Genomic DNA, 26,147 nt, shown 5'->3' with positions numbered 1-26,147 from the left:
ACTGCTTTTCAGGTCCATTAACAGGAAACTGGATCAGAAATAGGAAGCTGGGACTCAACTGGCACTCCCACATAGGATGTGGGTATCTGAAGTAGTGGCATAACCTACTGTACCACAATGCCTGCCCTGCCAAGCAAAGTTTGACAAGCATTTAACACAAAATTCCTAGTTTTAAATAGAACCCACAAGATGAGAGAACACACATACTCGTTATTGAATCATTTATCAAGCAAGGGTAATGACAAATAGCATTATATTCTTCAATATAATAATAGTTACCATTTCCAGAACCTGAGCTTCTGCTTTTAGGCAAGATTATTTCTTTTTTTTTTTTCTTCTTATTTTTTTTTCTTTTTTTAGATTTATTTTATTTATTTGAAAGAGTTATACATAGAGAGAGAAGCCTTCCATCTCCTGGTTCACTCCCCAAATGGCCGCAATGGCCAGAGTTGGGCCAATCTGAAGCCAGGAGCTTCTTTTGGGTCTCCCACGTGTGTGCAGGGGCCCAAGGACTTGGGCCATCTTCTGCTGCTTTCCCAGGTGCATTAGCAGGGATCTGGATTAGAAATGGAACAGCTGGGACTCGAACCTGTGCCCATATGGGATGCTGGTGCTACAGACCAGGGTTTTAGCCTGCTGCACCAAAGTGCCAGCCCCAAGTTTATTTTTTTCTGACAACTCAATCATGTAATAATTGTGTGATAATCAGGCAAAGTAGCATTGCAAATGACCCCAAATTTTAAGTGACCTGATACCGTAAAGGTTTTATTGTTTGTTTCACAGTCTAACATAATTTAGCAGGGGCTGTACTCCACACACACAGCAATTCATGCAAACAAGCTCCTTCTATCTAAGGATCTCCATCAGTGTCAATGCAGATGAGATCTTTGCATTTTTATTTCTTTGTTTTCAGTTTTATTTGAAAGGCAAAGAGACAGAGACAGACTAACAGGCAAAGAGAGATCTTCCATTTGCTGATATACTTCGTACATGCCCACAACAACCAAGGCTGGGCCAGGCCAAAGCTAGGAGCCAGAAACTCAATCTGGGTCTCTCATGAGGCTTGGAGAGACCCAGGTATTTGAGTCATCATCATCTGCTATTTCCCAAAGCACGCATTAGCAGAACGCAGTAATTAGATTTGGAGCTGAGACTGAAACCCAGGTACTCCAATATGGGATGCAGGCATCCTAAGTACTGTCTTAACCAGGTTGTGTCTTCCTAGCTGTGGCTTACATCCACTCCATAGGTGAAATCTTTAAATACCATGCTTCTCCTTTAGGAAACTGGCTTCAGGACCAAGTTTGTTTTTTTGTTTTAAAGATGTATGTGTTTATTTGAAAGACAGAGCCACAGAAAGAGAGAGAGAGAGAGAGCGCGAGCTCTTCCATCTGCTAGTTCACGCTCCAAATGGCCGCAACTGCCAGGATTCTGGAACTCCATCCATATCTCCTAGGTAGGTGGCAGGAGAGCAGGTACTTGGGCCATCTTCCACTGCTTTCCCAGGCACATTAGCGTGGAGCTAGATCAGGAATGAAGCAGCTGGGACTCGAATAGACACTCATATAAGATGCCCACATCTAAGATCACAGCTTAACCCTCTGCACCATAACGTTTGCCCCTTGACCAGTTTCTTATCCATTCCCTGTCTGTGTCTTGTTTTTATCAACACAAAGTTAGATTTCTCTTTTTGATCCTGAGGTACTGCTTTTTAAAAGTTGACCTTAATTGAACTCATAGAGCTTTCAATATCAGACATAGTGAGTCATACTGTCATGTTATCTTTCTAATATTTTACAAGTACATTCAAGGTAAATATGAATAAACAGTCTAAATATTTTTTAATTTTTATAAATTAAAGTTTCATAAGATAATATTTGAAAAATATATGTAGATAAATTTAATTGGCAAATAGGCAATTGTTATTAGAATATATATGTAATTTTAATTCAGTAACATAATACTTTTGTAGCATTATAAGCTGTTTTTAAAAGTTGTTTTTAAAGATTTACTTATTTATTTGAAAGTCAGATTTACAGAAAGAAAGGGAAAGACAGAGAGATCTTCCATCTACTGACTCACTTTCCAAGTAGCCCCAATAGCTGGAGTTGGGTTAGACCGAAGCCAGGAGCCAGCAGCTTCCTCTAGGTCGCCCTTGTGGGTGCAGGGGCCCAAGCACTTGGGCCATCCTCCGCTGTCTTCCCAGGTGCATTAGTAGGGGGCTGGATTGGAAATGTAGCAGCCGGGACCCAAATGAGATGCCAGCACTGCAGATGGCGGCTTAACTCTCTGTGCCACAGTGCCAGCTGCCCCCCACCCCTTTTTAATTTTTAAATTTATTATAATTTTATTTGAAAATCAAAGAGAGAGAGGACAGAGAAAGAGAGAAGGAATCTTTAACCTGCTTGTTCATTCTCCAAATGTCCACAATAGCCAGGGCTGGGCCAGGCAAAAGCCAGGAGCCAGGTCTCCCTTGTGGGTGCAGGGGCCCAAGCACTTGGGCCATCCTCCACTGCCTCCCCAGGTGCACTAGTAGGGAGCTGGATTGGAAATGGAGCATCTGGGACATGAATTGGTGCCCATATGGGATGCTGGCATTGCAGGTGGCTGCTTAACCCACTACACCACCACAACGGCCTCAAGACTAAGATTTTTAATTTCAAATGCCAAAAGATTCTTTGCTTTCTAGACTTCCTTTGAATAAAATGATATTAATCTGTTTTTCTTTTTTTTAGGTATTTCAATACAATAATATTTATTTAATTTGAAAGAGTATTTGGGGGGCCGGCAGTGTAGCACAGTAGGTTAATCCTCCTCCTGCGGTGCCAGCATTCCATATGGGTGCTGGTTCTAGTCCTTGCTGCTCCTCTTCCAATCCGGCTCTCTACTGTGGCCTGGGAAAGCAGTAGAAAATGGCCCAGGTCCTTGGGCCCCTGCACCCATGTGGGAGACCAGGAAGAAGCACCTGGCTTCGGATCCGCACAGCTCTGGCTGTTGCGGCCATTTGGGGAGTGAACCAATGGAAAGAAGACCTTTCTGTCTCTTCTTCTCACTGTCTGTAACCCTACCTCTCAAATAAATAAATAAAATCTTTTAAAAAATAATAAAAAAAAGAAAGAGTATTTGTGTATAAAGAGTAACTTAAGTGGTTAACAAAATTCTCATGGGCTTGATTTTTTTGTTCTATATAGCAACTATAGTTTCAGAGTCAATCCAAAGTGTTTTTTTTAAACTGTAACTTAATATGCATATTAAATTTTAAAAAGGCAGCATCGTGAAGAAAGAAGTTTCCAAATGCTGGCAGGAAAAAAGGTTTTGGTTCTCTTAATGAAATGATATTTTCAGAAGCAGATTCCTATGGCATGAAAAGCGTAATTTGCCCTCTTCCTAATTATTCTTAGGAAGTTTTCCTTGTATAAAAAAAAGTCCTCAGTAGACAACATATCTTTATGTGTATCTGCACACACACATATATAGTAAATATAAATAAATATAATATAATATATTTATCTGCATACACATATATAATAAATATAAATAAAAACTTGTAATGTGTAATAAATATACCAATTCTTCATTCTTTCTGCTACCATTTTCAAATATTTGTTGAAATCCCAGGGTGACTGAGTAGCAAATTCATTACAATGTCTTTTGACTAGCTGACTTAAATCTTTATTTAAAAATTAAACCCTTTGTACAATTTTGTCAATATTTTTAGAGTGTGATGATTCACAGGAGGATTGAATGTCATTGCTGCCATGTTGTTAAGTCTCAAAGAGTTCAGCAGCAGATCTTTAGCTCAGCTCGGGCCTGAGTGCTTCGGAGCCTTCAGCAGGTGCTGTAGTGATCAGGTGTGCTGCGAATCTCTGCAGTACGGGACGGCACTGTCTGTGCAGTGTATGCAATTCCCAGAGAACTGTGTTCTGAGCATTACAGTACTTAGGTTCATCCAGCTCAGGGAGGAAAACTCCACTTCCTGAGGTTCACTGTCAAGCAACAGATTTGTCTTTGGGAAAGTATGCATTAATATTCTGGTATTTGCTAAAATGCCCATCTTGAATTTGGAAGAACATGAAGAGCATGGGTACAAACACACTTGATGACAGCCAGGGCTTGTTGTTGAGAAACTTGCTGTTTGTGCATGGTTAGCATGTCAAGGCACTGGAGTACAGTCTCTACATCTTCATTAGTAGCACCTGCATTTAACTTGAACAATGTTTTGTAGAGACATGTATAGAATTTCATTGGATCAATATTCAGAACATCACTTTGCCCAGAAAGAATATGAAAAGCAGTCTGGACACAGTGAAGACTTTCTTGATAGCTTACATCACCAGACTCAATGATAGTATGAAGAACTGTTAATAAACTATCAAAAAACTTGATATTTATAAGGTAACCAAACTTGGTAAGACCTTCTAGAACTGCTAGCAAGAGAGGTGACCTCTGTGCCTTCTTCAGTATTCTGAAGTAGGTTGCAAACACAATATTCAGAGTTTCTGTGTACAGTTTAAGTTTTACTTTTCTTCAGCCTCCTTTGCTTCCAATATTTAATCATTTGCTCCAGATTTTCCAAATAGAATTTGTATTGGTAAACCAGACCTTCTTCAAATTCTCTTAACTTTTGGGTTACTTTGCAAATCTTGGAAGATTTTTCAGCTTCTGTTAGGAGCCAGATTTTATATGAAGTAATAATGTCTAAATAACTCCATCAGCAAAACCATCACCAGCTTTCAAACAGTAAAAGCTACATCAGGTCCTATTCCATCAGCATGGAATGTAGTTCTTTAAGTTTCTTAATATTGCTTTCTGGATCTGATACAATGGCAGAGGCCAAAGCTTTAATGCACATTTTCTTCTCCTATAGTTTCCTCTTTCTCTCAACCAACTGCTCTTCTGTAATCAGCTCTAGAATAGGATTTTCAGTGACCTCTTCCTGAAATTCCATCTCTTTTTGGTCCTCTTCATCTTTGTCAATAACTGGCTTCACCTTGGTTTGTGGAATCATATCACTTTCTTTTTAAGATTTATTTATTTTGGCCAGCGCCGTGGCTCAACAGGCTAATCCTCCGCCTTGTGGCGCCGGCACACCAGGTTCTAGTCCCGGTCGGGGCACCGGATTCTGTCCCGGTTGCCCCTCTTCCAGGCCAGCTCTCTGCTGTGGCCCGGGAGGGCAGTGGAGGATGGCCCAAGTGCTTGGGCCCTGCACCCCATGGGAGACCAGGATAAACACCTGGCTCCTGCCATCGGATCAGCGCGGTGCGCCGGCCACAGCGCGCCAGCCACGGCGGCCATTGGAGGGTGAACCAACGGCAAAGGAAGACCTTTCTCTCTGTCTCTCTCTCTCTCTCTCGCTGTCCACTCTGCCTGTCAAAAAAAAAAAAAAAAGATTTATTTATTTTATTTGAAAGTCAGAGTTATAGAGAGAGGGGGAGAGAGAGAGAGACAGAGACAGAGACAGAGACAGAGAGATCTATCTTCCATCTGCTGGTTCCATCCCCAAATAGCTGCAGTGGCCAGGGCTGGGCCAGGCCAAAGCCAGGAATCAGGAGCTTCCTATGGGTCTCCCACATGGATGCTTTCCCAGGAAAATCAGCAAGGAGCTAGATCAGAAGTGGAGCAGCCTTGACTCAAACTGGCACCCATATGGGATGTCACAGGGGGCTACATTACCCACTATGCCACAATGGCCCCAAATGATTTTGAGTGGCAGAAGTAGTTAAGTAAGATAACATAACAGATTATTTTGTTAAACTCTTCTTTTTAGATAGTATGAATGCAAGGGATTCTTGCATAACAATGATCATTTCCCAGTAGTGGAACAGCCTAATAAATCAATGGTTCTAGGCTTACTGAAAAATTTGCTTAGTACAGTATTTACAACACCTATGGCTGAGAAACTTTAGGAATATTAAACAATTTGTATTATCTTTAAAGCTGTAGATATGTAGGTCAATATCTATAACACACAGAAGATGAAGGGACTTCTAAAAGTTCATGTAGGAGCTGGTGTTTTAGCACACTGTATTAAGCTGCAGCTTACAATGCCAGCATCCCATATCAGAGTGCCAGTTTGAGTTCTGGCTACTACACTTCTAATCGAGCTTCCTGCTGCTGTGCCTGGGAAGGCGGTAGAAGATGTCCCACATACTTGGGACCCTGTCACCTATGTGGGAGAACAGGATGGAGTTCCTGGCTCCTGGCTTGAGCCTGGCCCAGACCTGGCTGTGTGGCCATTTAGAGAGCAAATTAGCAGTTGAAAAACCTCTATCTCACTCTTTCCTGCTCTCCTTCCCCACCTTTCAAATAAATACATCTTTTTTTTTTTTAAAGTTCATATAAAATTTGCATTATCTTTACATTCCACTTTTCCATGAACTTTTTGAAAATCCCACAAATGATGCTGTTAACATTGGCTACAGGATGGATAGTGAATACTGATATTGTGTTACTTTTATGTTTGGTAAGATTTAGTAAGATTTATTTGCATTTTCCAAAAATTTAATGATTTTTAACATTCTATTTAGTTTTGACTTTAAATCTTATTTATTGTATTTATTTAAAATTATGTTATAATTCCTTAATAATAACATGTTTTGCCTTTTGATTTTAGTAGGTCATTCAGAAAACTTTATTTTTTTAAAGATTTATTTATTTATTTGAAAGTCAGAGTTACGCACGGAGAAGGAGAGGCAGAGAGAGAGAGAGAGAAAGAGAGAGAGAGACTCTTACATCTGCTGGTTCACTCCCCAATTGGGTGCAACGGCCAGAGCTGCGCCAATCCAAAGCCAGGAGCCAGGAGCTTCTTCCGGATCTCCCAAGTGGGTGCAGGGGCCCAAGGACTTGGGCCATCTTCTACTGCTTTCCCAGACCACAGCAGAGAGTTGGATCAGAAGTGGAGCAGCCTGGTCTCGAACCAGCGCACATATGGGATGCTGGCACTTCAGGCCTGGGTGTTAACCTGCTGCGCCACAGCACTGGGCCCTTCAGCAAACTTTAAAAGAAAAATAACTTTTCAAAAATATGTAAAGAGGTGGGCATTTGGCTTAGTGATTAAGATACCGTGTCATAAATCATAGTGGATTGATCTCTAGCCATAGCTCCTGACTCCAGCGTCCTGCTAATGCAGACCTTGGAAGTCAGCAGTGATGGCTCACGTAGTTGTGTTCTTGCTACCCATATAGGAGACTTGCATAGAGTTCAGGGCTTCTGGCTTTAGCACTGTGTTAGTTCTGGTTATTGTGGGAATTTGATGGAGTGAATCATTGTTGAGAACCTATTCTGTTTGTCTTTCTGTCTCTCAAACAAGTAAATTTTTAAAAAACAAAAAAGTAATTTTATTTTCTTATTTTTTATTTACTTGAGAGAAAGAGAGAAACTCCTATCCCTCTCCAAATGCCAGGATCAGCCCACACTGGGCCAAGCCAAAGCCAGGAACCAGGAACTCAAGCCAGGTGTCCCACACAGGAGGGCAGGAACCTAGTTACTTTAAGCCTTCACTGCTGCCTCTCAGGGTCTGCATTAGCAGGAAGCTGGAGTCAGTGGCTAGAGCCAGGACTTGAACATAGGTACTCTGATGAGGGATATGGACATCTTAACTCTAGGCTCAATGCCCATTCCCATGAAAGAAATCTGAAGTTTTAAATTTATACAATAATTTGGGGCGTAGCGGGTAAAGCCGCTGCCTCCAGTGCCGGCATCCCATATGAGCACCGGTTCGTGTCCTGGCTGCTCCGCTTCTGATCCAACTCTCTGCTATGGCCTGGGAAAGCAGTAGAAGATGGCCTAAGTGCTTGGGCCCCTGCACCCGCTTAGGAAATCCAGAAGAAGCTTCTGGCTCCTGGCTTCAGATTGGTGCAGCTCTGGCCATTGTGGCCTACTGGGCAGTGAACTAGTGGATGGAAGACCTCTCTTTCTCTCTGCCTCTCCTCTCTCTGTGTATCACTGACTTTCAAATAAATAAATAGGTCTTAAAAATTTATACAGTAATTTAGTTTATATTTGTTGAAGAAATTATATTTAAATTTGTACACTTTGAATGAAATTGCATTTTATATTTTTAGTCATTTAGGTCAGAGATTGGCAAACTTTTTTGGTCAAGGACCAGAGAACAAATATGTTAAAACTTTTTATAAACTACTCAGCTTTGCTGTTTTAACTCAAAACTACCCATAAAGAAATGGGTAGGCATGGCTGTATCCCAGTGAAACTTTATTGACAAAAACAGTTGGGCAGGGGCTGGCATTGTGGCGTAGTGGGTAAAGCTGCTACATGTGACACTGGTATGCTATTTGGAGGCCAGTTCATGTCCCAGTTGCTACACTTCTGAGCAAGCTTCCTGAGAACAGCAGTGCAAGATGGCCCTAGTGTTTGGGCCACTGCCACCCATGTGGGAGTCCTGGATGAAGTTCCTGGCTGCCGGCTTTGGTCTGGCCCAGTACTGGCTATTGAGGCCATCTGGGGAGTAAACCAGTGAATGAAAAACCTCTCTCTTTTCTTCTGTAGTTCTTTCAGATAAATAAATAAATCTTTTTTAAAAAAGTGTATTTCTCAAAAACATTTTAGTTAGCAGTTTGTTAGGTTGATTTATTCATTTTAAAATCTTTTAGACATTTTTTATAGGACCTTCCATTTGGACTATTTTAAAAAATATTCTATTTATTATTCATTTGTTTATTTTAAAGATACAATAGGGGAGAAAGAGTGAGAGCGAGCAAGCACGCGAGAGAATCTTTCATCTGCTGGCTGCTGGTTCATTTCCCAAATGGCTGCGATGACTGGGGATGGACCAAGCTGAAGCCAGGAACCAGGAATTCCATCTTGGTCTCCCACTTGGGTGGCAGAGGCTCAAGCAAGTACATTAGTAGAAAGCTGGATTGGAAGCACAGCAGCTGGGACTTAAATCAGCATTCTAACATGAGATGCCAGAATCACAAGCAGAGGCTTAACCCGCTGCACCACAATGCTGAAACCTCCATTTTGACTCTTGCAAGGCACCTCCCTGTTTCTTCTCAAGGTCCTTTATAGGATTATATAATTACTCCTGAAATTATCAATGGAGCAATTAAAGATTTTTTATTCATGTTCCCAGACATACATTGAATCTGTGTAGTCAGGATGGGAGATTTTACTGTTTTCTTCTTTGATATTTTAGTCCAGTATCCTTATAAGAAAAACCCACACTTGGGTTTTGGCCTGGTCCAGCCCTTGCCATTGGGGACATTTGGGGAGTGAACCAGTGGATGTAGAACCTCTCTCTCTCTCTCTCCCATTCTCTCTCTATAACTCTGCCCTTCAAATAGATAAAAAATAAATCTTAAAAAGAGTCTTACCAAGAGTGTACTGTGTCTTTATCTTACTTCAGTTCTGCCAATCTTATGCTTTCCAATTTCTGCCAACACTACTGCTTATACTAGGGTCTCATTTTCATGGAATGCTCTGGAAACGTGTCATCATTGTTTCCTCATTAGTATCATCTCATTTGGGAAAGCAACAGAAGATAAACCAAGTGCTTGGGTCCCTGCCACCCATGTGGGAGACCTGCATGGAGTTCTAGGCTCTTGGCTTCAGCATGGTCCAGACCTGGCTGTTGAGACCATCTGGGGAGTGACCTAGCAAATGGAAGCCCCCCCCCCCAACTCTTTCAATAAACAAATATTTTTAAAAATGTGAAAAAGTGGAGTCTTCTCATCTGTAAAAAATGATAGTCCCTCATTGTTCATGTAAAATTGTCCATGTAAAGCACTGAAAGTAGAACTCAGCAGATAGTAAGCACTTGAGCATCATTAGTTTATTCAACAAGCATCAAGCACATGTTATATGATCTAGACACCAGGAAGACATCAATGAAGTAAGTTGGAAAAGACTCTTTCACTTTTGGATCTCATATCTCAGTGGGGGAGTTAAAGGAAATAGTGAAGGCTAGTGTGTGTAGGAAATGATAAGTGCTATGGGAAAAAGAAAAGGGTGACAGGTCAGGAGTGCTGAGTGGTGGGAGGCAGTGTTAAATGGATGATAAAGGTAGTCTTCTTTGAGAGGATGATGAGACCTGAGTAAAGACAGGAAAATGAGGAAATTATCCCCAAAAATATGTGAGAAAGAATGTTCCAGGCAGAAGGGGGATTAGCTAAAACAATTCCCCAGAAAGAAGACAGCATCAGGGTGTTGTAGAATAATGCCAGTGTGGTTCTAGGGAGTGAATAAAAAGAAAAGGGGAAGCTGCGATTAGAGGGGTGTGCTGAGTGCCTTCTGTATGCATTTCCAGCCCACCTTTCACCTTCTTCACCTTACTCTCTCTATGCCCAGGAAGGTGCCCTCTGGACTATACCCTTGCCATCTGGCATCTAGTTGGATCTCCCTCCTGGGCACCTACAGAAGAGAATGAGGAGAGTGAGGTCTGGGTGTTTATTTCTCTCTCTGCAGGATTCTCATGGTTGGCTATGTCCTCATCCCTCAATGGAAGGGTTCAGCTCCTGACAGGTGGTAGTCCCCATAGTCTTCTCTGTTTGGGGAGCTCTGATATCCACTCACTCCCTTTCCCCTTAAGGCCTAGGGGTGGTATCTGAGCTCTGTTGTCACCAGAATTCAGGGCACTGCATATTCTTTGAGGTTCTCTTTCCTCTGCTCAGATCTTTGAAAATAGCCTTTTTATTAAATTCTTTGCAAACTATCCTCGCTTGAATGTGTCCATAGTTTTCTGCTGGAACCATGTCTTAAGGGATTCAGATCATTTCAGGCCTTGAAGGCCAATTACGAGTTTTGGCTTTATAAATTATTAAAAAAATTTTTTGGCTTTTATTCTGAATGAAACTGGAAGCCAACACAATGTTTTGAGCAGAAAAGTAATATGATTTTAATTAGCTCTAAGAAAAATCACTCTGGCTGCTATGTTATGACCAGTGGTAGGAAAGATAGGAGCAGACCACCTGTTATGAAGCTTCTGCAGTAATAATCCAGGTGACCAAGATATTCACTGTGGAGGTTGTTGAGGAAAGGCTAGACTTGGGACATAGAGGATATTTCAAAAAGTTCATGGAAAATGGAATTAAAACATGTTTATTTTGGTGCAAAATGTTTCGAAATCCACACATCCAAGTATTTTGAAAGTAGAGCTCTCACACTGGGTTCTAGCCCTGGTCAGGGCACTGGATTCTGTCCCGGTTGCCCCTCTTCCAGGCCAGCTCTCTGCTGTGGCCCAGGAGTGCAGTGGAGGATGGCCCAAGTGCTTGGGCCCTGCACCCCATGGGAGACCAGGATAAGCACTTGGCTCCTGCCTTCAGATCAGTGTGGTGCAACGGCCGCAGCACGCTGGCCGCGGTGGCCATTGAAGGGTGAACCAACGGCAAAAGGAAGACCTTTCTCTCTGTCTGTCTCTCTCACTGTCCACTCTGCCTGTCAAAAAAATAAATAAATAAAAAAAATAAAGAAAGTAGAGCTAACATATCTTGATGACTAGATGTCATATTAGCAAGAAAGAAAACAAATTTTGGCCTAAACAGTTAGGAAAACAGATTTGATATTTGTGTTAGGGAAGGCCATCACAGAACACTTTTGAGGAGGAAGATCCTGAGTTGGATGTGGGAGTATAGCATTTGAGAGCTATATGAGGGGTATAGAGAAGGCTCATAAAACTACCCTTTCCCCTTGAGAAAGAGCCTTCTCTGACTTGGAGGTGGCCTCTGGGATAGCCCCCTCACCCTAGCATCTTAAGTAGATTCTGGTGGGGAGGGCTAATGTAAACAAGATATAGCTTTGGCTTGTGTCTTTGAGTTGATAGCCTTGTAGAACACTGGGGAACATGTCCACTGTTTGGACCATTAAATAGCAATCTGTCCTTGCTATTTAATGCTGTGTACTCTGGCTGGATGGTATGGATTAGTGACCGACCAGCTGCATTTGGCCACTCCTCTAGGTAGAATAAAGCCATGTGTCTCTAAGTCAGACTTTCAGGTGGTTACTCTATAATTCATGAATGTTACGCATGAGCCCTCTTGGACTTTGTGCTCCTGTAGTGTGATTAGGTGTCTTCAAAAAGTTCATGGAGAGGAGAGAGGGAGATTCACACCCTAAATGCCTACACTAGACAAGGCTTAGCTGGGGTTGAAGCCAGGAACTCAATCTACATCTTCCACGTGTGTGGCAAGGACCCAACTACTGGAGTCATCACCACTGCCTCCTGGATGTTGCATTAGTGTAAGCTGGAATGAGGGACTAGAACTGGAAATTAAACCCCAGTGCTCAATGTGAGACACAGGAATCTTAATTTGCACCTTTACCAGTAGCCAAATTCCTGCCCCCACATACTTTTTGAAGTACTCTTATATGTCAGAGATTCACAGCATACAGATTAAAGCCAAGAAATCTGATAAGATCACCAAGAAAGTGAGGGTTAAGTACAAAGAGGACCATGAACTAAGTCCTGACACAGCATTAAATGGCTGGGAAAAAAGAAAGAATTAGCAACAAAGAGGAAGAGCAGCAAAGAGAAGTAGGAGAAAACAGAGAATGGTTGTCCTGGAATTGAAGAAAGCATGTTATGGAGAAGAAAGTTGTCTTATTTTTAACCAATAGAGTAATGGAAGGAAAAATCTGAGTGAAAAAGCTTTGAGGTAGAACAGGACAATATAATAACCATTATATTTATTATTTATTGCTCTTATAATCTCTCATCACTTTGCCTCCTAGGTAGAGTTGGAAGCATGCTATTGGATACCTTATAAGCTACATGCCCACTTGTGTGCTAATGTAGGGAAAATTCAAAAGTTTTGTGAGTGTGTGGAATAAACATTTTTGCCTTTCTAACATGAATATCATGTTACTTTTATTCTATATCCCTTAAAACCAAGAAAACACCTGGAACTAGAGACCACAGAGGCTTTCATATAAGCTGAAATTAGAGTTTTATAGTGTTGAAATGGAGTCTTTGCACCAAAGTATAATATAACTTTGAAACAGGAAACTTAGCAATTAGACTCTGTCCAAATCCATTGATTATGTAATCTTTCTTAGTTCAGAACACTATAGAAGAAAACCCCATATGGGCCTGGCAGTTGAGATACGTCAGATACATAAGAAAATTCATTTTACCTTTGCCCACAGATGGGCACATTTGGCCATCTGCCTCAGTCAAGCATAGAACATCTAAATGTGACACCACAAAGAACTAAATGTTGAACTGCAATAACAAAGGTTGCAGCAGCTTGTCTTACACTGATGGGAACCAGGGGCACCTGTATGTCTAATTTTCTCATTTTCAGCCCAAAGTGGGCCTAGTCCAAACTAGCCTCAGAAGCTTCCTGCTCAGGTTTCTTATAGGAAACTTACACCTGTGGGCAGATTATGCTCCACACAGGTGTTTCCAGTGCAAAGAACTTGTGCTCCCTAAGGCTTCCACACAGTTGTTAAGTGACCCTCTTTGAAGGGGTCTGCGCACTGACTTCTAAGCCTACCTAGGATCTTCCCACTTCACAGAGGCTGATGAGGCTAGGAGCCTTCAAGAGACCCACTGCACAAAGCTATCCTCTAACCCATGCTGGTGAGAACTGCCTGGCACCCTCCAAGGCTGTATCTCTCAAATTACTGCCCCAAAATGCCCCGTGGTGGACATGGAAAACCATTACCAATTGGGGTGCATGGATAACAGTAAGTCCCATTGTAATGGAATCCACAGGTCCCTGGGAATGAATTCTTCCTTCTGTGATTGATGACTGGGTTGATCCCACTGCAAAGCCTGTGGCTTCAGCTCAGATACCACACAGAGGGCACCTAATAGAATCTGTTCCTGTCACCAGTTAACAGACATGATTCACTTTTACCAGTGATGTGGGGTCCCATGGGGCCCTAGAGAGCCTTCAGGAGAGTAAACAGGACTTCCTGCATGTGCATGGACAGTCTACCACCCCCTAGGTGGAAAAATCTCAAACAGAACCCTCTTATATGGCTACCTTTGCCCTTCTACCTCCTCACTCCAAGATCAGGACACAGAAGGCCATGTAACCATCCTTCCCTGCATGTTGCTTGTGCAGGACTGGGTGGAGGCAGCCAACAATAGATATATGCAGATGTCACTAGGTGCCCTACTCTTGCCTCTGGGACTCCTTTTCTGAAGCTACTACCTCGAGAAATCTAGTTTGAGTATTTCCCAGACCTTGAAGCCAGCTTTTCCATTTTCTTCTTCCTGGGGCCAATAATTTTCAGTGTTTACAGTCAAAGTATTTTACTCACAGGAGGACCTTTAGCACCATCTGGTCCTTTTGGACTTTCCCTCAATTGTGGAAATCATGGACCTGGAATTTTTCTACTTCCTACTTATAGGCTTAAGATAGGACATCTCCTGTAAGAAGGGCCCCATCTTTAGATATTTAGGGTTCCAGTTCAGGTTGTCCTTTCCTCATGATAAACTACCAACCCACCCCAGGGCCAGAGGAATTAATTTGCCTTTTCCTTTTCAAGGTAGAGGTTTGTGGGAACTCTTTCCTCTGGTTGCTTTGCAAAAACATATGATTCGAGGTCAAGAATAGATTTTCCTTTGGTGTTTTCGGCTTAGCGTTTTTACCAGACAGTATTTTTCTCTGTGAACTGCTTTGCCATTTTGCAGTTCTGAGCCAAATATTTCAGAGCTGATCCATCTAGCAACAAAATAGGCTTGGCATTGGCTACAATTGAATGCCCCTGCTTGGGCTTCAGCTGCTGCCATATGGGAGACCATATGGAGGAGACTGAGGACCCTGGCTGACAGCCCGAGCTGCGCTTCCACTACAGTTTTCATCTTTGCAAGTGAGGCCATCTGGACTTTCTTTCTTCTACACTTCCGAAAATGGAGTCCTTTTCAAGATGTAGTCCATGAATATATGGTCAGAATATCTGCTCTTATTTGGTAGGAAATGAATGGGAAACAATGTCAAAAGGGAAGAATGTCAGTGGAACGTCTGGAAGCAGGAATTCCAGACAACAAGAGCAGTGGATATTGCACAAGTGAGGAACAAAGAGGATACCTGTTGTGATGAAGCAAGAACAAGTATCGAGCTGAGCTCAGGACAGTTTTCTGGGTGCTTTGGACTGGCTTTTCTCTCTCTTTCTTTCCTTCCTTTCTCCTTCCTTCTTCCCTGTCTCTCTTATTCCCTCACTCCCTCCACTCCTCCCTCCCTCTTTCTCTTTGTTTTTCCTTCCTTTTAGAGATTTATTATTATTTTTAATTTATTTGAAATGCAGAGTTACAGAGAGAGAGGGACACATGCATACACGTGCGCACACACACACACACATACATGGGGGAGGGGGAGATCTTCTATCTTATGGCTCACTTCCCAAATGGCCACAATGGCTGGGGCTGGGGCTGGGCCAGGAGCTTCTTCCAGGTCTCCCACATGGGTGCAGGGGCCCAAGCACTTGGGCCACCTTCTGCTGCTTTCCCAGGATCATTAGCAGGGAGCTGGATCAGAAGTGGAGCAGCTGGGACATGAACCAGCACCCATATGGGATGCTGGTGTCACAGGTGGTGGCTTCTTCTCTTTATTATTTATTGGAAAGGCAGAGTGCCAGAGAGAGGAGAGAGAGAGAGAGAGAGAGAGAGAGAGAGAGAGAGAGAGAGAGAGATCTTCCATCCTCTAATCTATTCTCCAAATGACTACAGTACCCAGGTCTGGGCCAGACTGAAGCCAGGAGCCTGGAACTCCAGGTGTCCCACATGGATGGCAAGAGCCCAAGCACTTGGGCCCTCATCTGCTGTTTTTCCAAGCACATTAGCAGGGAGCTGGATCAGATGCAGAACAGCCAGGACTTGAACCAGCACTCTGATATGGGATGCTGGTGTCTCAGGTGTTGGCTTAACCCACTGCACCAGCCCCTGATCCTTCTCCTTTCTTGCTTGTGGTTCTCAACTATAACTGTAATATATACTAGAAGTACAACATCCTGTGATACAGGAGGTACTAACCCTAATGGCTAGGCATTGTTTCTCTCTCCATTCAAAACAGGATGTCCTTAACACTTTAGCCTAGCAAGTCTTATCACCACAAAGTGTATAAGCTAGGGAGGGCTACTTTCTAGGGCCTCTCAGCTTCTATGCAAGTAGGGCACATTAAAATAAGACCTCATCTGTCCTGGGCAGCTTTTTGGAGCCTTAGGTGACTGGCTCACAATAAGTCCTAGGCTTTTTTTCCTGTCTTCTGCTGCCTGTCTATAAGTAACATACCTGATTCATGCAACTTTATGAGTGTTTAGTCTAACTGGGCTAACATAAGTAGGTGGCCAGTGTACAGTGAGCCTGCTTCATATTGAAGAGTGCCTGGAAGGAATAGAGAGTAGATAGCTAGGTCCAAAGACCAAAGATATGTCTTATAGAAGAAAGATAAAGGGGCCGGTGCTGTGGTTTAGTAGGTTAAACCTCTGCCTGTGGCGTGGGCATCCTTTATGGGCACAGGTTCTAGTCCCTGCTGCTCCTCTTCTGATCCAGCTCTTTGATATGGCCGGGGAAGGCAGTAGAAGATGGTCCAAGTGTTTGGGCCCCTTTGCCTGCATGAGAGACCCAGAAGAATCTCCTGGCCCCTGGCTTCAGATTGGCCCAGCTGCAGCCATTGCAGCCATTTGGGGAGTGAACCAGCAAATGAAAGACCTTTTTTTATATCTTTCCCTCTGTATGTAGCTCTACCACTCAAATAAATACCTTTTTTTTTTTTTTTAAAAAGCAGCAGTTTACAGAGGATAATTTGATTTATGCTCAAATAGAGCTCTGCAAATTTCTCTTTGTTCTTAAGGAATTATTTATTTTTTGAAAGGCAGAATTACAGAGAGAAAGAGAGAGAGAGACAGAGACAGAGAGATCTCCTGTCTGCTGGTTCACTCCCCCAAATGGCTTTAACAGCTGGGGCTGAGCCAGCTTGAAGCCAGGAGCCAGGAGTTTCACCTGGGTCGCCCATGTGGGTGCAGGGGCCCAAGCACTTGGACCATCTTCCTTTGCTTTCCCAGGTGCATTAACAGGATCCCAGGTAGCTGGATCAGAAATGGAGCAGCCGGGACTGGCACCCATATGGGATGCTGGTGTCACGGGCAGTGGCTTTACCTGCTACTCCACAATGCTGGCCCCGGCTGATTTTTTATTGCATTTTTCTCCAACTATCTGGGAAAGAAACTAGTGCAATGAATGTGAAACGGTTGAAACTGTTTGGCTTTCATAGAGCTTTGGCCTAAGTAAACACACTTTAGCTATTATTGTTATCATTTGATTTCATACTAAGTTTTGTTTTATGCAAAGTATTATTCTGAATATCTACAGCGTAGCAGTTATTTCTAAGTACTTACTCCTGGCAACCCAGAGTGATAAACTTGCCTATCTTGCATGCCTTAGAATTGTTAGAACCTATTAGGCCACTGAGGCCTTTCAGAACTCATTAGATTACTGGGCCTGAACCCCCAGGCCCTGTGAAACTGGATGCAGACAGATAATCTAAAGGACATTCCAAACTGCTAAAGCAATGCACTGTAAACTTCAAGGAGCCCTTCTGCACGTTCCCCACCCATCTTATCAGGGTCCCTCTAGCGCTCTGCACCTCCCCCACCAAGCTGCTTAAGAAGGGATTCAACCTGCTGCTCTAATGGAATGAAGCCTGCCTTCAAACCTCCTGCCCTTTGTCCAGGCAGGCTCAGCCTCCACTCTTCCTCCCCTCCCCCCTTCCTGTGCCCTAAAATAAAGTATTTCTACTTTAACTGTCTCTTCGTCTTCGTCAAACCCTAAAATCCTAAAACCTAACAATGATTATTGAAAACTATTTTGGCAAAAATGACGTAAAAATAAATAAGAGCTTTGATACAGCTGGGAATTACCACAAAGATCCTGGAACTAAGTCACAGAATTTGCCTAGCTAGGTGTCTAGATGGTCTTGGCATAATTACAATGAAAATATTCTAATGAGGCTAGAAGGCGGCTTCTCATGAGCAAAGTTTTGTTTTTAAAATCAAACCAATTAAAGAGTTATGTTTTTCTTTATTTAATTTATTTGACAGATAGAGTTAGACAGTGAGAGAAACAGAGAGAAAGATCTTCCTTCCGTTGGTTCACCCCCCAAATGGCCTCCACGGCCGGCGCTGCACCAATCCAAAGCCAGGAGCCAGGTGCTTCTTCCTAGTCTCCCATGCAGATGCAGGAGCCCAAGCACTTGGGCCATCCTCCCGGGCCACAGCAGAGAGCTGGACTGGAAGAGCAGCAACCAGGACTAGAACCCGGCACCCATATGGGATGCTGGCGCTGCAGGAGGAGGATTAACCAAGTGAGCCATGGCGCCAGCCCCAAGAGTTATGTTTTTCAAGAGGATGAAGTGGAAAAGGAAAAAGCAAAACCTACCATGATGTGTTAAACTGCAAGAGTAGGAGCAGGCATTTATTTGCTGCAGCAACCAAGACACTGCTTGGGATACCCACATTCCTTATCAGAATGTCTGGGTTTAAGTCCTGGCCTTACTCCCTGTTCCAGCTAATGCATATTTTGAGTGGCAGTGGGTAATGACTCAAGTAGTTGAGTCCCTGCCTCCCATGTGGGAGGTCTGGTTTGAGATCCTAGATTCCACCGGGTCTACTCCCTGCAATGGCAGGCATTTGAGGAATGAACAAGTGAAAGGAATATCTTTGTCTCTTTCCCTTTCAAACAAATAAATGCAACAGTGATTGTTGAAGGCATTTAGAAGTTAAGCGCACCATTTTTTTTTTTTAATAAAATTTTAGGGACAATATTGTGGAGTTTATGAAGGGACCAACATTGTGGTGTAGCAAGTTACGATGCTGCCTGAAGACACCAGCATCCCATGTGGGCACAGGTTCTAGTCCTGGCTGCTCCACTTCTGATTCAGTTCCCTGCTAATGCTCCTGGAAAAGCAGCAGAGGATGGCTGAAATTCTTGGGCCTCTGCACCCACATGGAGACCTTGATGGAGTTCTGGGCTCCTGGCTTTGGCCTGGCACAGCCCTGGCTGTTACAGCCATTTGGGGAGTGAGCAAGTAGATGGAAGACCTGTAAGGCTGCCACAAAATACATCAAACACCAGAGTAAGGGAAAGAGTTTATTGGGAGAAACCCGATAGACTGGAGGGAAGGGGTGAAGAAGGGAAAGAGGCAGAAGGAGAGCGTAAGAGAGAGATCCAGGGGCCGGTGCCGTGGCTCACTTGGTTAATCCTCTGCCTACGGTGCCAGCATCCCATATGGGCACCGGGTTCTGTCCTGGTTGCTCCTCTTCCAGGCCAGCTCTCTGCTTTGGCCTGGGAGGGCAGTGGAGGATGGCCCAAGTGCTTGGGCCTCTGCACCCGCGTGGGAGACTTGGGTCCTGGTTTCGGATTGGTGCAGCGCTGGCCGTAGCAGTCATTTGGGGGATGAACCAATGGAAGGAAGACCTTTCTCTCTGTTTCTCTCTCTCACTGTCTATAACTCTACCTGTCAAATAAAAAAAAAAAAAAAAAAAAAGAGATCAAGAGACAGAGAGACAGAGGGATCAAGAGAGGAAAGAGACTCACATGTTCAGGGACAGTTCCTCTTAAAACTTCACCAGGGGGCAGGCAGGGAAGTAGGAGCAGAGAATCCTATTATGAAGAGGATGGGGCTGACACTGGTGGTTGGGCCACATGGCCACCTGGCTTCCAGCAATGGCTGCAGGGGCTAGAGCCTAGGATGGTGTCAGGGTGTAGATTATGCCATAGATAAGACTGCCACCATTTTACTAACAAGACCACTCTCTGTAACTCTGCCTTTCAAATAAATAAATCTTTAAAAATATTTATTGATATAAAGAAAACAGATTTCATGTATTTCAGATACTAAGAATATGATATTTTCCACCCTCCTCCTTCCTTTTTTTCTTTTAATTTTTTGTAGTAACATACTTTCAATTTACTTTATAATCACAGGCCTAATGTTCCCTTAAATAAAGAGTTCTACAAGTAAAAAGTAGAATACTGTTCTGCAGGAATATAGACAAGGGTTAAAAACAATCAAATCATGGGTCTGGCACTGTGGCCAAGTGGGTAAAGCCTGTGGTGCCGGCATCCCATATGAGCACTGGTTCAAGCCCCGGCTACTCCACTTCCGATCCAGCTCTCTGCTATGGCCTGGGAAAGCAGTAGAAGATGGCCCAAGTCCTTGGGGCCCTATACCAACATAGGAGACCTGGAAGAAGCTCCTGGCTCCTGGCTTTGGTTAGGCTCAGCTCCAGCCGTTGCGGCCATCTGGGGAGTGAACCAACAGATGAAAGACCTCTCTCTCTGCCTCTGCCTTTCTGTAACTCGGCCGCTCAAATAAATACATCTTTAAAAAATTTTTAAAAATCATATCACAAGATGTCAATTTGACCTTATTTGGGCTTTTTTTGTACTCTGTATACTAGCTACCAGAAATCACAGAAAACATGATATGTGTCTTTTTGAGTCTGGCTTATTTCATGAAGTGTTAACAGTCTCCAGTTGAATCCATTTTGTTGCAAGACAGGATTTCATTCTTTTTTATGGTTGGGTAGTATTCCATTGTGTATGTATACCACATTTTCTTTATCCAGTCACCAGTTGATGGACATCTGGGATGATTGCCTATCTTAGCTATTGTTAATTGAGTTGTTATATACATAAACATAGGAGTACAGATAACTAATGTGCTGATTTTGGAGGCAGGGCTGTGGCACAGCAGTTTCAGCCACCATCTGCAGTGTGGCATCCCGTATGGATGATTATTCAAGTCCCAGCTGCTGCACTTCCAACCCAGTGCCCTGCTAGTGCACCTGGGAAATCAGGACTGGATGGCCCAAGTGTTTGGGCCCATGCACCCAAGTAGGTAAGCATAGATGCAGCTCCTGCCTCCTGGCTTTACCCTGGCCCAGCACCAGCCTGCAGCCATTTGAGGAGTGAACCAGCAGACAGATATCCCTCCTTCTCTCTGTAATTCTTTCAAAGAAACAAATCTTTAAAAAAAAAAAAAAAAAAAAAAAGCTGATTTCACTTCCTTTGGGTATAATCCCTAGAGTGGAATGGCTGGGTCATACTGCACATGGGAAAAGCACACTCACAGCAATCAGAATGTAATATAATTTTTAAAGGATGTAGAGTTACAGAAAGGCAGAGGCAGGGAGCTTTCATCCGCTGGTTCACTCCCCAGATGGCTGAAATGGCCGGAGCTGGGCAGGTTGGAAGCCAGGAGCCAGGAGCTTCTTCAGGTCTCCCACACTGGCGCAGGGGCCCAAGCACTCTGGCCACCTTTCACTGCTTTCCCAGGCCATAGCAGAGAGCTGGACTGAAAGTGGAGCAGTTGGGAACTGGCACCCATATGGGATGCCAGCTCTGCAGGCGGCAGCTTTATCCGCTATGCCACAGCGCCTGCGCCGAAATTTTACACACTTTTAAATAAGAGCTAAGCAATTAGGCTCAGCCCAAATTCATTAATTAGAATATGGAATCATCTAATACTCTTAGCATGAAAGACAGGTCAGAAGTCTGGGGGGACTCAGTTGCAACGCTGCAAATTATTTAAAGAAATATTTCTGTCTTGTTAAACTCAGCCATCTGTTTCTGCCATCATAAAAGCTTAAGGTCCATGCTAGACTCCTGTGCACCTTGTAATGGGCGGTGCTTAATGTTCAGCTACAACCGGTTGCAGCCACGTGGCTTTGGGTCTGGGACCAAGAGGCACAGTTCCTGTCCAGCGGCTCCATCTGCACGGGACGGTATGTTCTCCGCGGTACTGCGCAGGTGCCACAAAATCAGGGCACTTTCGCAAACACACAACTGCTGCCAAATCCCGGGAAACCGGTTGGCAAAGCTTAGGCCTTGAGGCTTAAAGACCAAAGCGGAGTAAAGGCAAAAACTGACGCCGCGGGGACGCAGAAACCACGGCGGCCCCGCCCACCGCGCCGCCTCTGAGGTCACCGCCCCTGGGGCCGGAGAGCCAGCTGGTCCCACCGCTGCTGCGGGGTGCGGCCACAGCCCGCTTGCCCCCTTGGTGTCCGTACCGCCCTTCTGCTCAGGGGCGTTTCCTTCCTGTGGAAAGCCCAAGACTCTTCAGGCTTCACGGGGCTGGAAGCTGCGAGAGGGTAGCGCTTGCTTAGAGGAAAAGTCCAGGAGGTTGGGCTGGAAGGGAGGAACGAGACTGGAACCTTACAGGCCAAGGAAATTCACGCGGCTCAGCCTCCGCCAATGGTCGCGCGGGCACCTCCCAAGCCCCTGCATCGAGTCACGTGACACATAGAGCCCACAGGCTCGCGGAGTGTCATTGTAACTTAGAGCGGTGTGACTCCTAACACACTGGTTGTCTGTACCTTGCTGTCCTTGGTAGCGCGGATCCTCACCTGTCCGCCTAGAAAATTGTTCCTGGGGTAGGATGGATAGGGTGGGGCCCAGAGAAGGGCCTCAGGACAGTTTCTGAATACTTTTCCATACTGGATTCTGGAGGACGGGGTCAGCCAGGGATAGCAGTGGGCGGGGCAGGCACTTTCCACCTGTGTGCCTCCTTTCTGTTGCGACTGTTGGTGTGGTGCAGTGAGAAGCTGGCTGGCCGTTCTCTCTCCTGCTAGCCAAGACATTTTCTTGCAGGAACTCCTGTCTGTAATTTTTTTGTATAGAAATACCTTAATTTTAAAAAAATATTTATTTTATTTATTTGAAAGTCAGAGTTACACAGAGAAAGAAGGAGAGGCAGAGAGAGGTCTTCCTCCCCAAATGGCTGCAATGGCCGGAGCTGCGCTGATCTGAAACCAGGAACCAGGAGCTGCTTCTAGGTTTCTCACGCAGGTGCAGGGGCCCAAGGCCATCTTCCACTGCTTTCCCAGGCCATAGCAGAGAGCTGGATCAGAAGTGGGACTTGGACTGGTGCCCATATGGGATGCTGGCACTACAGGTGGCAGCTTAACCTGCTATGCCACAGCGCCGGCCCCAATTGTCTGTGATCTTACTCACCCTCACCGTCTTGTCAATTTGGCCCACCTCCTCGACTGTAAGAGCTGAACTTTGAGGGCCTAAACTCTTGGCATTCCCTTTTCTGCTGTGCACCTTTTAGGGTTAGTAAAAATATTTAGATCCTTAAAGCCAAGCAGAAAAGCTGCATTAAAAATCAAATTTGGAATATTGAAAATAGGTTCAAATAGTTTAGCAATGCAGGGCAAGTATGTTGTGAGCTGTTGGTAAAGATAGGTCTTGATATCCTTACAACAAGCAAATTAATGTCTGAACAAGTAGCAGTGGTTTTTGATAGCCGTACAGTCAGTCACAGTTATGATTAGAGCCAAACCCTCTTGGAATTCTCAGTCCAGCAGGGCAAAAATCGACAGAATGGTTCCCCAGCTGTCCACAGACTGATGTGCTTCTAAGCCTATTTATTTAGTGGTCTTCTGTTCACTTTTGAAAATGTGAAAGTGGGTAAGTGAAACAGTTTGCCATTGTCTGAACACTCCTTGTTTGTTGGAACCAAAACTTATCTCAGAAGTGTGACCTTCTACTGTTGTGAAACTTGCCAAGGACAGACACAAGGCCCTCATCCCTCAGACTGCTGACAGTGAGGATGTGTGGCCTACAGCCTGTCACATATCTGGAGTGCCCTGCATTCACACTCAAAGACTAAAGGATGTATTTGATGAAACACAGTTGGCTTCCCTGCAGCCTCCAGAACTGAAGAATGGCCGTAGATGAGTGTTGCTGCAGACCTAACTCCAGAGTACCTTCTGCACAGTTGGTGGTGCCATCACAGTATGAGCAGTGTTTACATTAAAGTAAAAATTAGAACTGGTTGTTGCAGTTGTTGGAGAGCAGCTCCGTGCTGGTTCCCTAATTACCCATAAATTGTTATTAACCAATTATGTCAGATTTGTCATTCAACCTGGACCCTGTGAGGTCATGAAGCCTTTTGGGAAGGGCCAGGTAGGCCAGGTTAAGATACGATATGACTCCCTGGGATGAGGTGGTACATGCTCTTGCCTAAATAATGAACACAGGGGAGGAGTAAGTTTTCCTCCCCGTGTTCTACTTGTTGATAGACTGTGTGGGCTGGGTTGGGTGATGTGAGAAGATTCCCCGGGACCTGATGGTTAATGCCACCTGTGAGTGAATATTTGGAGATTTAGAGAGGCAGGATTGAAGTTGCTTTGTGAATAGTGTCTTACTTGTAAAAGTTATTTGTTGATGTTGAGCAGAAAACCACCTGAGTTTGGAGGTTCAAGCCTGTGTTTACAGTGGTATGGAGCTGCCTCAAACTTGCCCTCTGGTCTCTTCCTTTCCTTTATGCAGATCTCTGTTGCCCAAGGAAAGAAATGCGTGCTCTGTTCCAGTCAACACCTCTGCTCGCCTCCCTTGCTCTGTCTTGTACTCCCTGAGGAGAGGACTTGGTCTCTGGGCAGCTGTTGGAACCCCTGTAGTGCTTGTGTTAAATTACATGATTCAGCTGATAGTTTGGGTGAAACTCACAGTAAAGAGAAAAAAAATAAATAAATGAATAGGGGCTGGCACTGTCTGCAGTGCCAGCATCCCATTTAAGCACTGGTTCAAGTCCCAGCTGCTCCACTTCTGATCCAGCTCCCTGCTAATGAGCCTGGGAAAGCAGAGGAAGATGACCCAAGTGCTTGGAGCCTTACAACCACATGGGAGATGTGGATGAAGCTCTCGCTTCTAGCTTTGGACTGACCCAGTCCTGGCCATTGCAGCAATTTGGGGAATGAAACAGTGGATGGATGATCTCACTCTCTGTCTCTCCCTCTCTCTGTGTAATTCTGCCTTTCAAATATACTAAATCCTAAAAAATAAAAATAAAAATAAACCATTTGGATATTGATAACATCATTTGTGGACAATGCAAAAAAGGTGTTTTTTTTTTTTTTAAGATTTATTTATTTGAGAGGCAGAGTTACAGACAGAGGGAGAAACAGAGAGATAGGTTTTCCATCTGCTGGTTGATTCCGTAAATGGCTGCAATGGCTGGAGCTAGGCTAATCCAAAGCCAGGAGCCAGGAGCTTCTTCCAGGTCTCCCATGTAGGTGTGGGACATAAGCACCCGGACCATTCTCCACTGCTTTCCCAGGCCATTAGAAGGAAGCTGGATTGGAAGTGGAGCTGCCAGGACTCAAACTGGTGCAGGCACCCACATGGGATGCCAGTGCCACAGACAGAGGCTTAGCTCACTACACCGTAGTGTCAGCCACATGGACCACGTAAAATTATCAACTTAAAAATTAGCCTGCTATATAGATTTATTGAATTTTGAGTCCTGCTTGCGGTTGCTTTGGCAGGGCCAGACCAAATAATTTTATAAGCCTTATGCATCCTATGGGCTGGGCATTCTCCACCTTGGGACATAAATACTGTCTATTGTTTGGCAAATCAAAAGTTTCAGTCTCAATAGTGCTATTGTGATATTAGCAGATGCTTGCCAGCATATTGGACTAAGCCTTGTCAAAATGCATGGCCTTCTTGCCAAGTAAAGTTTGGTTGGGGGGTGGGGTGGGGATGCTTAACTGCACTAAGGCCCTCAGGCAACCAGAGAAAAGAATTGATGCCTCTTTTGCAAAGGAAAGGACTATATGTTGTTTCCCATGAACCTACAGTGGCCTGCCAGACTTGTAACTCCTGGCAAAAATTGATCACTTTGTCTATGGTAAAATAGGCCATGCCATTGGAGCCTTTAAATGTTATCTGTAATATGTGTTATTTGGTGAACAGTTCATCACTCAAGTGGTTATCACTGATAAGACCGAATGTATTGTGGAAACAGATGTGTTAAAGATATGTAATACTCCTCTTGGTTGTAAGGATTGTTACCATGGGGAAATGTCACAAGTAAAACAGTTATCATGGAACAAGTACACACCTAGAAGCCCACCTGAACACTAGTAAAGCAATACAGGGTGCCAGGGGAGGGAGCAGAGAGGATGAGATCGGTTTACTGGTTATGAAGCTAGAAGAAAGAGGAGCACTCAAGGAAACTATTCAGCAGGCTGTACAGACTACCATTGCATTTGGACCAGTTAGTTCTCTAGCCAGCCTTTTTTCAGTTACAAGTGTCTGTGCCTGACATTTATGCAGACAGCTATCCATTTCAGGGGCAATTATGGGGTTACAATTGAGTGCTGAGGGACACTGGGAAGCTAACTAAGAAAGAGCAGATGTTGTACTCTGACATACCTCTTGTAGGAAGGGTCAAAGA

General features: G+C 44.1%; 1 pseudogene; it reads right to left on the bottom strand.

Moving 5' to 3' along the window:
• Positions 1–104: 104 nt before the first annotated feature.
• Positions 105–23,697, bottom strand: LOC133771014 (nucleolar complex protein 3 homolog; annotated as a pseudogene).
• Between the last annotated feature and the right edge of the window lie 2,450 nt (positions 23,698–26,147).

Source organism: Lepus europaeus, chromosome 12, assembly GCF_033115175.1.
Source record: "Lepus europaeus isolate LE1 chromosome 12, mLepTim1.pri, whole genome shotgun sequence".
Lineage (NCBI taxonomy): Eukaryota > Metazoa > Chordata > Mammalia > Lagomorpha > Leporidae > Lepus > Lepus europaeus.
The sequence above is the reverse complement of the archived record's forward strand: the minus strand, read 5'-3'. Positions and strand labels throughout refer to the sequence as shown.